The following is a 16155-nucleotide window of genomic DNA, read 5'->3' as shown; positions in this document are numbered from 1 at the left end:
ATCATAACACTAACCCTAACCTACCATAACACTAACCCTAACCTACCATAATCCTAACCCAGCATAACACTAACCCACCATAACACTAACCCACCATAACCCTAACCCACCATAACACTAACCCACCATAACACTAACCCTAACCTACCATAACACTAACCCACCATAACACTAACCTACCATAACACTAACCCACCATAACACTAACCCACCATAACACTAACCCTAACCCACCATAACACTAACCCACCATAACACTAACCCTAACCCACCATAACACTAACCCACCATAACACTAACCCACCATAACCTTACCCCACCATAACACTAACCCACCATAACACTAACCCACCATAACCCTAACCCACCATAACACTAACCCACCATAACACTTACCCACCATAACACTAACCCACCATAACACTAACCCACCATAACACTAACCCACCATAACACTTACCCAACATAACACTAACACTAACCCAACATAACACTAACACTAACCCACCATAACACTAACCCACCATAACACTAACCTACCATAACACTACCCCACCATAACACTAACCCACAATAACACTAATCCTAACCTACCATAATCCGAACCCACCATAATACTAACCCAACATAACACTAACACTAACCCACCATAACACTAACCCACCATAACACTAACCCACCATAACACTAACCCACCATAACCCTAACCCACCATAACACTAACCCACCATAACACTAACCCACCATAACACTACCCCACCATAACACTAACCCACCATAACACTAACCCACCATAACACTAACCCACCATAACACTAATCCTAACCTACCATAATCCGAACCCACCATAACACGAACCCACCATAACACTAACCCACCATAACACTAACACACCATAACCCTAACCCACCATAACACTAACCCACCATAACACTAACCCAACATAACACTAACACTAACCCAACATAACACTACCCCACCATAATCCTAACCCACCATAACACTGACCCACCATAACACTAACCATAACCCACCATAACACTACCCCACCATAATCCTAACCCACCATAACACTAACCCACCATAACACTAACCCACCATAACACTAACCCACCATAATCCTAACCCACCATAACACTACCCCACCATAATCCTAACCCACCATAACACTAGCCCACCATAATCCTAACCCACAATAACACTACCCCACCATAACACTAACCCACCATAACACTACCCCACCATAACACTACCCCACCATAACACTAACCCACCATAACACTACCCCACCATAACACTAACCCACCATAATCCTAACCCACCATAACAATACCCCACCATAATCCTAACCCACCATAACACTAGCCCACCATAATCCTAACCCACCATAACACTAACCCACCATAACACTAACCCACCATAATCCTAACCCACCATAACACTACCCTACCATAATCCTAACCCACCATAACACTAGCCCACCATAATCCTAACCCACCATAACACTACCCCACCATAACACTAACCCACCATAACACTACCCCACCATAACACTACCCCACCATAACACTAACCCACCATAACACTACCCCACCATAACACTAACCCACCAAAACACTAACCCACCATAACACTAACCCACCATAACACTAACCCACCATAACACTAACCAAAATAACCCTAACCCATCATAACACTAACCCTAACCTACCATAACACTAACCCACCATAACACTAACCCTAACCTACCATAATCCTAACCCAGCATAACACTAACCCACCATAACACTAACCCACCATAACACTAACCTACCATAACACTACCCCACCATAACACTAACCCACAATAACACTAATCCTAACCTACCATAATCCGAACCCACCATAATACTAACCCAACATAACACTAACACTAACCCACCATAACACTAACCCACCATAACACTAACCCACCATAACACTAACCCACCATAACCCTAACCCACCATAACACTAACCCACCATAACACTACCACACCATAACACTAACCCACCATAACACTAACCCACCATAACACTAACCCACCATAACACTAACCCACCATAACACTAATCCTAACCTACCATAATCCGAACCCACCATAACACAAACCCACCATAACACTAACCCACCATAACACTAACCCACCATAACCCTAACCCACCATAACACTAACCCACCATAACACTAACCCAACATAACACTAACACTAACCCAACATAACACTACCCCACCATAATCCTAACCCACCATAACACTGACCCACCATAACACTAACCATAACCCACCATAACACTACCCCACCATAATCCTAACCCACCATAACACTAACCCACCATAACACTAACCCACCATAACACTAACCCACCATAATCCTAACCCACCATAACACTACCCCACCATAATCCTAACCCACCATAACACTAGCCCACCATAATCCTAACCCACAATAACACTACCCCACCATAACACTAACCCACCATAACACTACCCCACCATAACACTACCCCACCATAACACTAACCCACCATAACACTACCCCACCATAACACTAACCCACCATAATCCTAACCCACCATAACAATACCCCACCATAATCCTAACCCACCATAACACTAGCCCACCATAATCCTAACCCACCATAACACTAACCCACCATAACACTAACCCACCATAATCCTAACCCACCATAACACTACCCCACCATAATCCTAACCCACCATAACACTAGCCCACCATAATCCTAACCCACCATAACACTACCCCACCATAACACTAACCCACCATAACACTACCCCACCATAACACTACCCCACCATAACACTAACCCACCATAACACTACCCCACCATAACACTAACCCACCAAAACACTAACCCACCATAACACTAACCCACCATAACACTAACCCACCATAACACTAACCCAAAATAACCCTAACCCATCATAACACTAACCCTAACCTACCATAACACTAACCCACCATAACACTAACCCTAACCTACCATAATCCTAACCCAGCATAACACTAACCCACCATAACACTAACCCACCATAACCCTAACCCACCATAACACTAACCCACCATAACACTAACCCACCATAACACTACCCCACCATAACACTAACCCACCATAACACTAACCCACCATAACACCACCCCACCATAACACTAACCCACCATAACACTACCCCCACTAACACTAACCCACCATAACACTAACCCACCATAACACTAATCCCCACCAAAACACATAACTAACCCACCATAACACTAACCCACCATAACACTAACCCACCATAACCTAACCCAACATAACACTAACACTAACCCACCATAACACTACCCCACCATAACCTAACCCACCATAACACTGACCCACCATAACACTAACCCCACCATAACACTACCCCACCATAATCCTAACCCACCATAACACTAACCCACCATAACACTAACCCACCATAACACTAACCCACCATAATCCTAACACCTAAACTACCCCACCACCATAACACACCCACCATAACACTAACCCACCATAACACTACCCCACCATAACACTACCCCAATAACCTAACCCACCATAACACTAACCCACCATAACACTAACCCACCATAACACTAACCATAACACTAACCCACCATAACACTAACCCTAACCTACCATAACACTAACCCACCATAACACTAACCTACCATAACACTAACCCACCATAACACTAACCCACCATAACACTAACCCTAACCCACCATAACACTAACCCACCATAACACTAACCCTAACCTACCATAACCCTAACCTACCATAACACTAAACCATAACCTAATAACCTAACCCACCATAACACTAACCCACCATAACACTAACCCTAACCCACCATAACACTAACCCACCATAACACTAACCCTAACCTACCATAACCCTAACCCACCATAACACTAACCCACCATAACACTAACCACCATAACACTAACCTACCATAACATCCTAACCCACCATAACACTACCCACCATAACACTAACCCACCATAACACTAACCCACCATAACACTAACCCACCATAACACTAACCCACCATAACACTAACCCACCATAACACTAATCCTAACCTACCATAATCCAACCCACCATAACACGAACCCACCATAACACTAACCCACCATAACACTAAACCACCATAACCCTAACCCACCATAACACTAACCCACCATAACACTAACCACAAAATAACACTAACCCACCATAAACTACCCCACCATAACTAACCCACCATAATACACCATAACACTAAACCATAACCCACCATAATACTAACCCACCATAATCCTAACCCACCATAACACTAACCCACCATAACACTAACCCACCATAACACTAACCCACCATAATAACCCACCATAACACACCATAATCCTAACCCACCATAACACTAACCCACCATAACACTAACCCACCATAACACTAACCCACCATAACACTAACCCACCATAACACTAACCCACCATAACACTAACCCACCATAACACTAACCCACCATAACACTAACCCACCATAACACTAACCCACCATAACACTAACCCACCATAACTAACCCTACCATAATCCTAACCCACCATAACACTAACCCACCATAACACTAACCCACCATAACACTAACCCACCATAACACTAACACTATAATACTAACACACCATAACACTAACCCACCATAACACTAACCCACCATAACACTAACCCACCATAACACCAACCCACCATAACACTAACCCACCATAACACTAATCCTAACCTACCATAACACTAACCCACCATAACACTAACCCACCATAACACTAACCCACCATAACACTAACCCACCATAACTCCTAACCCACCATAACACTAACCCACCATAACACTAACCCACCATAACACTAACCCACCATAACACTAATCCTAACCTACCATAATCCTAACCCACCATAACACTAACCCACCATAACACTAACCCACCATAACACTAACCCACCATAACCCTAACCCACCATAACACTAACCCACCATAAACTAACCCCACCATAACACTAACCCACCATAACACTAACCCACCATAACACTAACCATAACTAACCCACCATAACACTAACCCACCATAACACTAACCCACCATAACACTAACCCACCATAACACTAACCAACTACTACCCAATAACACTAACCCACCATAACACTACCCCACCATAATACTAACCCACCCTAACCTACTATAATACTAACCCTACCATAATACTAACCCTACTATAATACTAACCCTACTATAACACTAACCTACCATTTAACCTACTATAAACCCACCATAATAACCCGCCTATAATACTAACCACCATAACTACCATAAACCCTAACCACTATAATACTAACCCACCATAATAACTAATTTACCATAACCCTAACCCACCATAACACTAACCCACCCACTAACACCATAACCCTAACCCACCATAACACTAACCCACCATAATACTAACCCCATAACCTAACCTACCATAACACTAACCCACCATAACACTAACCCACCATAACACTAACCCACCATAACACTAACCCACCATAACACTAAACCCACCATAAACTAACCCACCATAATACTAACCTACCATAATACTAACCCACTATAACACTAACCCACCATAATACTAACCTACCATAACACTAACCCTACCATAACACTAACCCACCATAACACTAACCACTATAATACTACCTACTATAACCTAATACCATAATACTAACCTACTATAATACTAACCTACTATAATACTAACCCACTATAATACACTAACCCTACCATAATACTAACTACCATAATACTAACCTACCATAATACTAACCCACCATAATACTAACCCTACCATAATACTAACCTACTATAACCTAAACTACCATAATACTAACCCACCATAATAACACCATAAAACTACCCCTACCATAACACTAACCCACCATAACACTAACTATAATCCTAACCCACCATAACACTAACCCACCATAACACTAACCCACCATAACACTAACCCTACCATAATCCAACCCACCATAAACTACCATAACCCACCATACTATTACCACCATAACCTAACCCACCATAACACTAAAACCACCATAACACTAACCCACCATAACACTAACCCACCATAACACTAAACCCACCATAACACTAACCCACCATAATACTAACCCACCATAACACTAAACCATAACCTAATAAACCATAACACTAACCCACCATAAACTAACTACTATAATACTAACCACCATAACACTAACCCACCATAAACTACTAACCCTACCATAACACTAACCCACCATAACACTAATTACCTAACCTAAATTCTACCATAACACTAACCACTATAACATAACACATAATCCTAACCCACCATAACACTAACCCACCATAACACTGAATTTAACACCATAACACTAACCCACCATAACACTAACCCTAACCTACCATAATCCTAACCCACCATAACACTAACCCACCATAACACTAACCCACCATAACACTAACCCACCACCATAACACTAACCCACCCCACCATAACACTAACCCTACCATAATACTAACCCACCATAACACTAACCCACCATAACACTAACCCACTATAACACTAACCCACCATAATACTAATCCTAACCCTACTATAATACTAACCTACCATAACACTAACCCACCATAATACTAACCCTACTATAATAACATAATTCCTACTATAATACTAATTTACCATAATACTAACCACCATAAACACTAACCCACCATACTAAACACCTAACCCACCATAACACTAACCCAATAACACCCTAACCTACCATAACACTAACCCACCATAACACTAACCCACCATAACACTAACCCACCATAACACTAACCCACCATAACACTAACCCACCATAACCTAACCCACCATAACACTAACCCACCATAACCTAACCCACCATAACAACCCACCATAACACTAACCCACCATAACACTAACCCACCATAACACACCATAACACTAACCCACCATAACACTAAACCACCATAACCACCATAACACTAACCCACCATAACACTAACCCTACCATAACACTAACCCACCATAACACTAATCCTAACCTACCATAATCCTAACCCACCATAACACTAACCCACCATAACACTAACCCACCATAACACTAACTAACCACCATAACCCTAACCCACCATAACACTAACCCACCATAACACTAACCCACCATAACACTAACCCACCATAACACTAACCCACCATAACACTAATCCTAACCTACCATAATAACACCATAACACGAACCCACCATAACACTAACCCACCATAACACTAACCCACCATAACACTAACACCATAACCTAACCCACCATAACACTAACCCACCATAACACTAACCCACCATAACACTAACCCTACCATAACACTAACCCACCATAACACTAACCCACCATAACACTAACCCACCATAACACTAACCCACCATAATCCTAACCCACCATAACACTAACCCACCATAACACTAACCCACCATAACACTAACCCACCATAACACTAACCCACCATAACACTAACCCACCATAACACTAACCCACCATAACACTAACCCACCATAACACTAATAACCTACCATAATCCGAACCCACCATAACACGAACCCACCATAAACCTAACCCACCATAACACTAACCCACCATAACCCTAACCCACCATAACACTAACCCACCATAACACTAACCATAACACTAACACTAACCCAACATAACACTACCCCACCATAATCCTAACCCACCATAACACTGACCCACCATAAACTAACCTAACCCACCATAACACTACCCCACCATAATCCTAACCCACCATAACACTAACCCACCATAACACTAACCCACCATAACACTAACCCACCATAATCCTAACCCACCATAACACTACCCCACCATAATCCTAACCCACCATAACACTAACCCACCATAACACTAACCCACCATAACACTACCCCACCATAACACTACCCCACCATAACACTAACCCACCATACTACCCACCATAACACTAACCCACCATAACACTAACTCACCATAACACTACCATAACCCTAACCTACCATAACACTAACCCACCATAACACTAACCTACCATAACACTAACCCACCATAACACTAACCCACCATAACACTAACCTACATAACATAACACCATAAACTAACCCACCATAACACTAACCCACCATAACACTAACCCACCATAACACTAACCCACCATAACCCTAACCCACCATAACACTAACCCACCATAACACTAACCTAAACCCCACCATAACACTAACCCACCATAACACTACCCCACCATAACACTAACCTACCATAACACTAACCCACCATAACACTAACCCACCATAACACTAACCCACCATAACACTAACGCCTAACCTACCATAACACTAACACCACCATAACACTAACCTACCATAATACATAACACTAACCCACCATAACACTAACCCACCATAACACTAACCCACCATAACACTAACCCACCATAACACTAACCCACCATAACACTAAACCATAACATAATACCATAACACTAACCCACCATAACACTAATCCTAACCTACCATAATAACCCACCATAATACGAACCCACCATAACACTAATCACCATAACACTAACCCACCATAATCCTAACCCACCATAACACTAACCCACCATAACACTAACCCACCATAACACTAACCCACCATAATACTAACCTAACCTAAACCATAACCTAACCCACCATAACACTAACCCACCATAACACTAACCACCATAACACTAACCTAACCACCCCTAACCACCATAACACTAACCCACCATAACACTAACACCACCATAACACTAACCCCACCATAAAACCATAACACTAATTACCATAACCATAATCCTAACCTACCATAATCCGAACCCACCATAACACTAAACCCACCATAACACTAACCCACCATAACACTAAACCATAACCCTAACCCACTATAACACTAACCCACCATAACACTAACCCAACATAACATAACCCACATAATACTCACCCCACCATAATCCTAACCCATATAATACTAACCCTACCATAACACTAACCCACCATAACACTAACCCACCATAATCCTAACCCACCATAACACTAACACCATAACCCACCATAACACTAACCCACCATAACACTAACCCACCATAACACTAACCCACCATAACACCAACCCACCATAACACTACCCCACCATAACACTAACCCACCATAACACTAACCCACCATAACACTAACCCACCATAACACTAACCCACCATAACACTAACCCACCATAACACTAACCCACCATAACACTAACCCACCATAACACTAACCCACCATAACACTAAACCATAACACTAATACTGCCCACCATAACACTAACCCACCAAAACACTAACCCACCATAACATACCATAACACTAACCCACCATAACACTAACCCACCATAACACCATAAACTACCCACCATAACACTACCCCACCATAACCTAACCCCACCATAACACTACCCCACCATAACACTAACTACCATAATAACCCACCATAACACTAACCCACCATAATACTAACCTACTAAATAACCCACCATAACACTAACCCACCATAACACTAACCCACCCATAACACTACCCCACCATAACCCTAACCCACCATAACACTAACCTACCATAATACTAACCCACCATAACACTAACCCTAACCATAATACTAACCCACCATAACACTAACCCTACCATAACACTAACTACCATAACACTAACCTACCATAACACTAACCTTTACCATAACACTAATACCATAACACTAACCTACCATAACCCTAACCACCATAACACTAACCCACCATAATACTAACCCTAACCTACCATAATAACACTAACCCACCATAACACTAACCCACCATAACACTAACCCACCATAACACTAACCCACCATAACACCATAACCAACCCTAACCACCATAACACTAACCCACCATAACACTAACCCTAACCTACCATAACCCTAACCCACCATAACACTACCCACCATAACACTAACCCACCATAACACTAACCCACCATAACACTAACCCTAACCTACCATAACACTATAACCCACCTAACACTAACCCACCATAACACTAACCCACCATAACACTAACCCACCATAACCCTAACCCACCATAACACTAACCCACCATAACACTAACCCACCATAACACTAACCCTACCATAACACTAACCCACCATAACACTAACCCACCATAACACTAACCCACCATAAACTAACCCACCATAACACTAACCTACCATAACACTAACCCACCATAACACCAACCCACCATAACACTAACCCACCATAACACTAACCCACCATAACCCTAACCCACCATAACACTAACCCACCATAACACTAACCCACCATAACACTAACACTAACCCACCATAACACTACCCCACCATAACACTAACCCACCATAACACTGACCCACCATAACACTAACCACTAATACCATAACACTAAACCCACCATAATCCTAACCCACCATAACACTAACCCACCATAACACTAACCCACCATAACACTAACCTACCATAATCCTAACCCACCATAACACTACCCACCATAATCCTAACCCACCATAACACTAACCCACCATAACACTAACCCACATAACATAACCCACCATAACACTAACCCACCATAATCCTAACCCACCATAACACACCCACCATAATCCTAACACCATAACACTACCCCACCATAACACTAACCCACCATAACACTAACCCACCATAACACTAACCCACCATAACACTAACCCACCATAACACTACCCCACCATAACACTAACCCACCATAACACTAACCCACCATAACACTAACCCACCATAACACTAACCCACCATAAACTAACAAAATAACCCTAACATCATAAACTAACCCTAACCTACCATAACACTAACCCACCATAACACTAACCCTAACCTACCATAATCCTAACCCAGCATAACACTAACCCACCATAACACTAACCCACCATAATCCTAACCCACCATAACACTAACCCACCATAACACTAACCCACCATAACACACCATAACACTAACCCACCATAACACTACCCCACCATAACACTACCCACCATAACACTAACCCACCATAACACTACCCCACCATAACACTAACCCCACCATAACACTAACCCACCATAACACTACCCCACCATAACACTAACCCACCATAACACTAACCCACCATAACACTAACCCACCATAACACTAACCCACCATAACACTAACCCACCATAACACTAACCCACCATAAACACTAACCACCATAACACTAACACCATAAACTAACCCACCATAACACTAACCCACCATAACACTAACCCACCATAACACTAACCCACCATAACACTAACCCACCATAACACTAACCCTAACCTACCATAACACTAACCCACCATAACACTAATACCCCACCATAACACTAACCCACCATAACACTAAACTAACCCACCATAACACTAACCCACCATAACATAACCCTAACCTAACCATAACATACCATAACCTAACCACCATAACACTAACCCACCATAACACTAACCCACCATAACACACCATAATACTAACCACCATAACACTAACCCTAACCCACCATAACACTAAACCCACCATAACACCATAACCCTAACCACCATAACACTAACCCACCATAACTAACCCACCATAACACTAACCCTACCATAACACTAACCCTAACCTACCATAACACTAACCCACCATAACACTAACCCACCATAACACTAACCCACCATAACACTAACCCACCATAACCCTAACCCACCATAACACTAACCCACCATAACACTAACCCACCATAACACTAACCCACCATAACACTAACCCCACCATAACACTAACACCATAAACTAACCCACCATAACACTAACCCACCATAACACTAATCCTAACCTACCATAACCCACCATAAACAAACCCACCATAACACTAACCCACCATAACACTAACCCACCATAACCCTAACCCACCATAACACTAACCCACCATAACACTACCCAACACCACTAACACTAACCCAACATAACACTACCCCACCATAATCCTAACCCACCATAACACTGACCCACCATAACACTAACCATAACCCACCATAACACTATAATTCCCACCATAATCCTAACCCACCATAACACTAACCCACCATAACACTAACCCACCATAACACTAACCCACCATAATCCTAACCCACCATAACACTACCCCACCATAACCTAACCCACCATAAACATACCACACTAACCCACCATAACACTACCCCACCATAACACTACCCCACCATAACACTAACCCACCATAACACTAACCCCACCATAACACTAACCCACCAAAACACTAACCCACCATAACACTAACCCACCATAACACTAACCCACCATAACACTAACCCACCATAACACTACCCCACCATAAACTACCCCACCATAACACTAACCCACCATAACACTAACCCACCATAACACTACCCCACCATAACACTAACCCACCATAACACTACCCCACCATAACACTAACCCACCATAACACTAACCCTAACCATAATCCTAACCCACCATAACACTAACCCACCATAACACTAACCCACCATAACACTAACCCACCATAACACTAACCCTAACCTACCATAACACTAACCACCATAACACTAACCTACCATAACACTAACCCCACCATAACACTACCCCACCATAACACTAACCCACCATAACACTACCCCACCATAACACTAACCCACCAAAACACTAACCCACCATAACACTAACCCACCATAACACTAACCCACCATAACACTAACCCACCATAACACTAACCCTAACCACCATAATCCTAACCCACCATAACACTAACCCACCATAACACAACCCACCATAACACTAACCCACCATAACACTAATTACCATAACACTAACACCATAATCCTAACCCACCATAACACTAACCCACCATAACACTAACCCAACCATAACACTAACCCAACCATAACACTACCCCCACCATAATCCTAACCCACCATAACACTGACCCACCATAACACTAACTATAACCCACCATAACACTGCCCCACCATAATCCTAACCCACCATAACACTAACCCACCATAACCTAACCCACCATAACACTAACCCACCATAATCCTAACACCATAATACTACCCCACCATAACACTAACCCACCATAACACTACCCCACCATAACACTAACCCACCATAACACTAACCCACCATAACACTACCCCACCATAACACTAACCCACCTATAACACTAACTATACCATAACACAAAACACTAACCCACCATAACACTAACCCACCATAACACTAACCCACCATAACACTAACCCACCATAACACTAACCCCACCATAACACTAACCCACCATAACACTAACCCACCATAACACTAACCCACCATAACACTACCCACCATAACACTAACCCACCATAACACTAACCTACCATAACACTAACCCACCATAACACTAACCCTAACCACCATAATCCTAACCCACCATAACACTAACCCACCATAACACTAACCCACCATAACACTAACCCACCATAACACTAACCCTAACCTACCATAACACTAACCCACCATAACACTAACCCTACCATAACACTACCCCCACCATAACACTAACCCACCATAACACTAACCCACCATAACACTAACCCACCATAACACTAACCCACCAAAACACTAACACCATAACACTAACCCACCATAACACTAACCCACCATAACACTATAATAACCCTAACCCATAACCATAATTTACTATAAACCCACCATAACACTAACCTAACCATAATAACTAACCCACCATAACACTAACCCACCATAAACTAACCCACCATAATACTAACCCACCATAACACTAACCCACCATAACACTAACCCACCATAACACTAACCCCACCATAACACTAACCCACCATAACACTAACCCACCATAACACTAACCCACCATAACACTAACCCACCATAACACTAACCCACCATAACACTAACCCACCATAACACTAACCCACCATAACACTACCCCACCATAACACTAACCCACCATAACACTAACCCACCATAACACTAACCCACCATAACACTAACCCTACCATAACACTAACCCACCATAACCCTAAATTTACCATAACACTAACCTACTATAATACTAACCCACCATAACACTAACCCTAACCTATATAATCCTAACCCAGCATAACACTAACCCACCATAACACTAACCCACTATAATACTAACCCACCATAACACTAACCCACCTATAACACTAACCCACCATAACACTAACCTACCATAACACTAACCTACCATAACACTAACCCACCATAATACTAACCCTAACCCACCATAATACTAAACCCACCATACCATAACTAACCTACCATAACCCTAACCACCATAACACTAACCCACCATAACACTAACCCTAACCCACCATAACACTAACCCACCATAAACTAACCCACCATAACCCTAACCCACTATAACACTAACCCTAACCCACCATAACACTAACCCACCATAACACTAACCCACCATAACACTAACCCACCATAACACTAACCCACCATAACACTAACCCACCATAACACTAACCCACCATAACACTAATACTATAACCTAACCCTACTATAACCCACCATAACACTAACCCTACCATAACACTAACCCACCATAACACTAACCTACACCATAACACTAACCCACCATAACACTAACTACCATAATAACCTACCATAACACTAACCCACCATAACACTAACCACCATAACACTATAAACCCTACCATAACACTAACCCACCATAACACTAACCCACCATAACTAACTAACCCACCATAACACTAACCCACCATAACACTAACCCACCATAACACTAACCCACCATAACACTAACTAACCACCATAACACTAACCCACCATAAACCCACCATAACACTAACCCACCATAACACTAACCCACCATAACACTAACCCACCATAACACTAACCCTACCATAATCCTAACCCACCATAATACTAACCCACCATAATAACCCACCTAACTCCACCATAACATAACTAACCTACCATAATACTAACTAACCTACCATAACACTAACCCACCATAACACTAACCCACCATAACACTAACCCACCATAACACTACCATACCATAACACTAACCCACCATAACACTACCCCACCATAACACTAACCCACCATAACACTAACCCACCATAACACTAACCTACCATAACACTAATCCTAACCTACCATAATCCTAACTCCTACCATAACACTAACCCACCATAACACTAACCCACCATAACACTAACCCACCATAACATAACCCTAAACCCACCATAACACTAACCCACCATAACACTAACACTATAACATAACCTACCATAACACTAACCCACCATAACACTACCTTACCATAATCCTAACCCACCATAACACTAACCCACCATAACACTAACTAACCCACCATAACACTAACCCACCATAATCCTAACCCACCATAACACTAACCCACCATAACACTAACCCACCATAACACTAACCCACCATAACCTAACCCACCATAACACTACCCCACCATAATCCTAACCCACCATAACACTAACCCACCATAACATAACACTAAACTACCCCACCATAACACTACCCCACCATAACACTAACCCACCATAACACTAACCCACCATAACACTAACCCACCATAACACTAACCCACCATAACACTAACTAAACCCATAATAACACTAACACCATAACACTAACCCACCATAACACTAACCCACCATAACACTAACCCACCATAACACTAACCCACCATAACACTAACCACCATAACACTAACCTACCATAACATTAACAACCCACCTATAACACTAACCCACCATAACACTAACCCTAACCTACTATAAAAACTAAATTTACCATAATACTAACCCACCATAACAC

At 42.3% G+C, this 16155-nt stretch overlaps 1 protein-coding gene across 2 annotated transcripts in view; it reads right to left on the bottom strand.

The window, feature by feature from the left end:
• The window catches only part of LOC112222421 (nerve growth factor), an 82546-nt gene that overhangs the window by 16809 nt on the left and 49582 nt on the right, over positions 1–16155 (bottom strand). The gene's annotated exons all lie outside the window — the stretch shown is intronic.

This window comes from Oncorhynchus tshawytscha, linkage group LG22, assembly GCF_018296145.1.
Source record: "Oncorhynchus tshawytscha isolate Ot180627B linkage group LG22, Otsh_v2.0, whole genome shotgun sequence".
In the NCBI taxonomy this organism is placed as follows: domain Eukaryota; kingdom Metazoa; phylum Chordata; class Actinopteri; order Salmoniformes; family Salmonidae; genus Oncorhynchus; species Oncorhynchus tshawytscha.
Note: the sequence above shows the minus strand (reverse complement) of the source record. Positions and strands in the feature narration are given on the sequence as shown.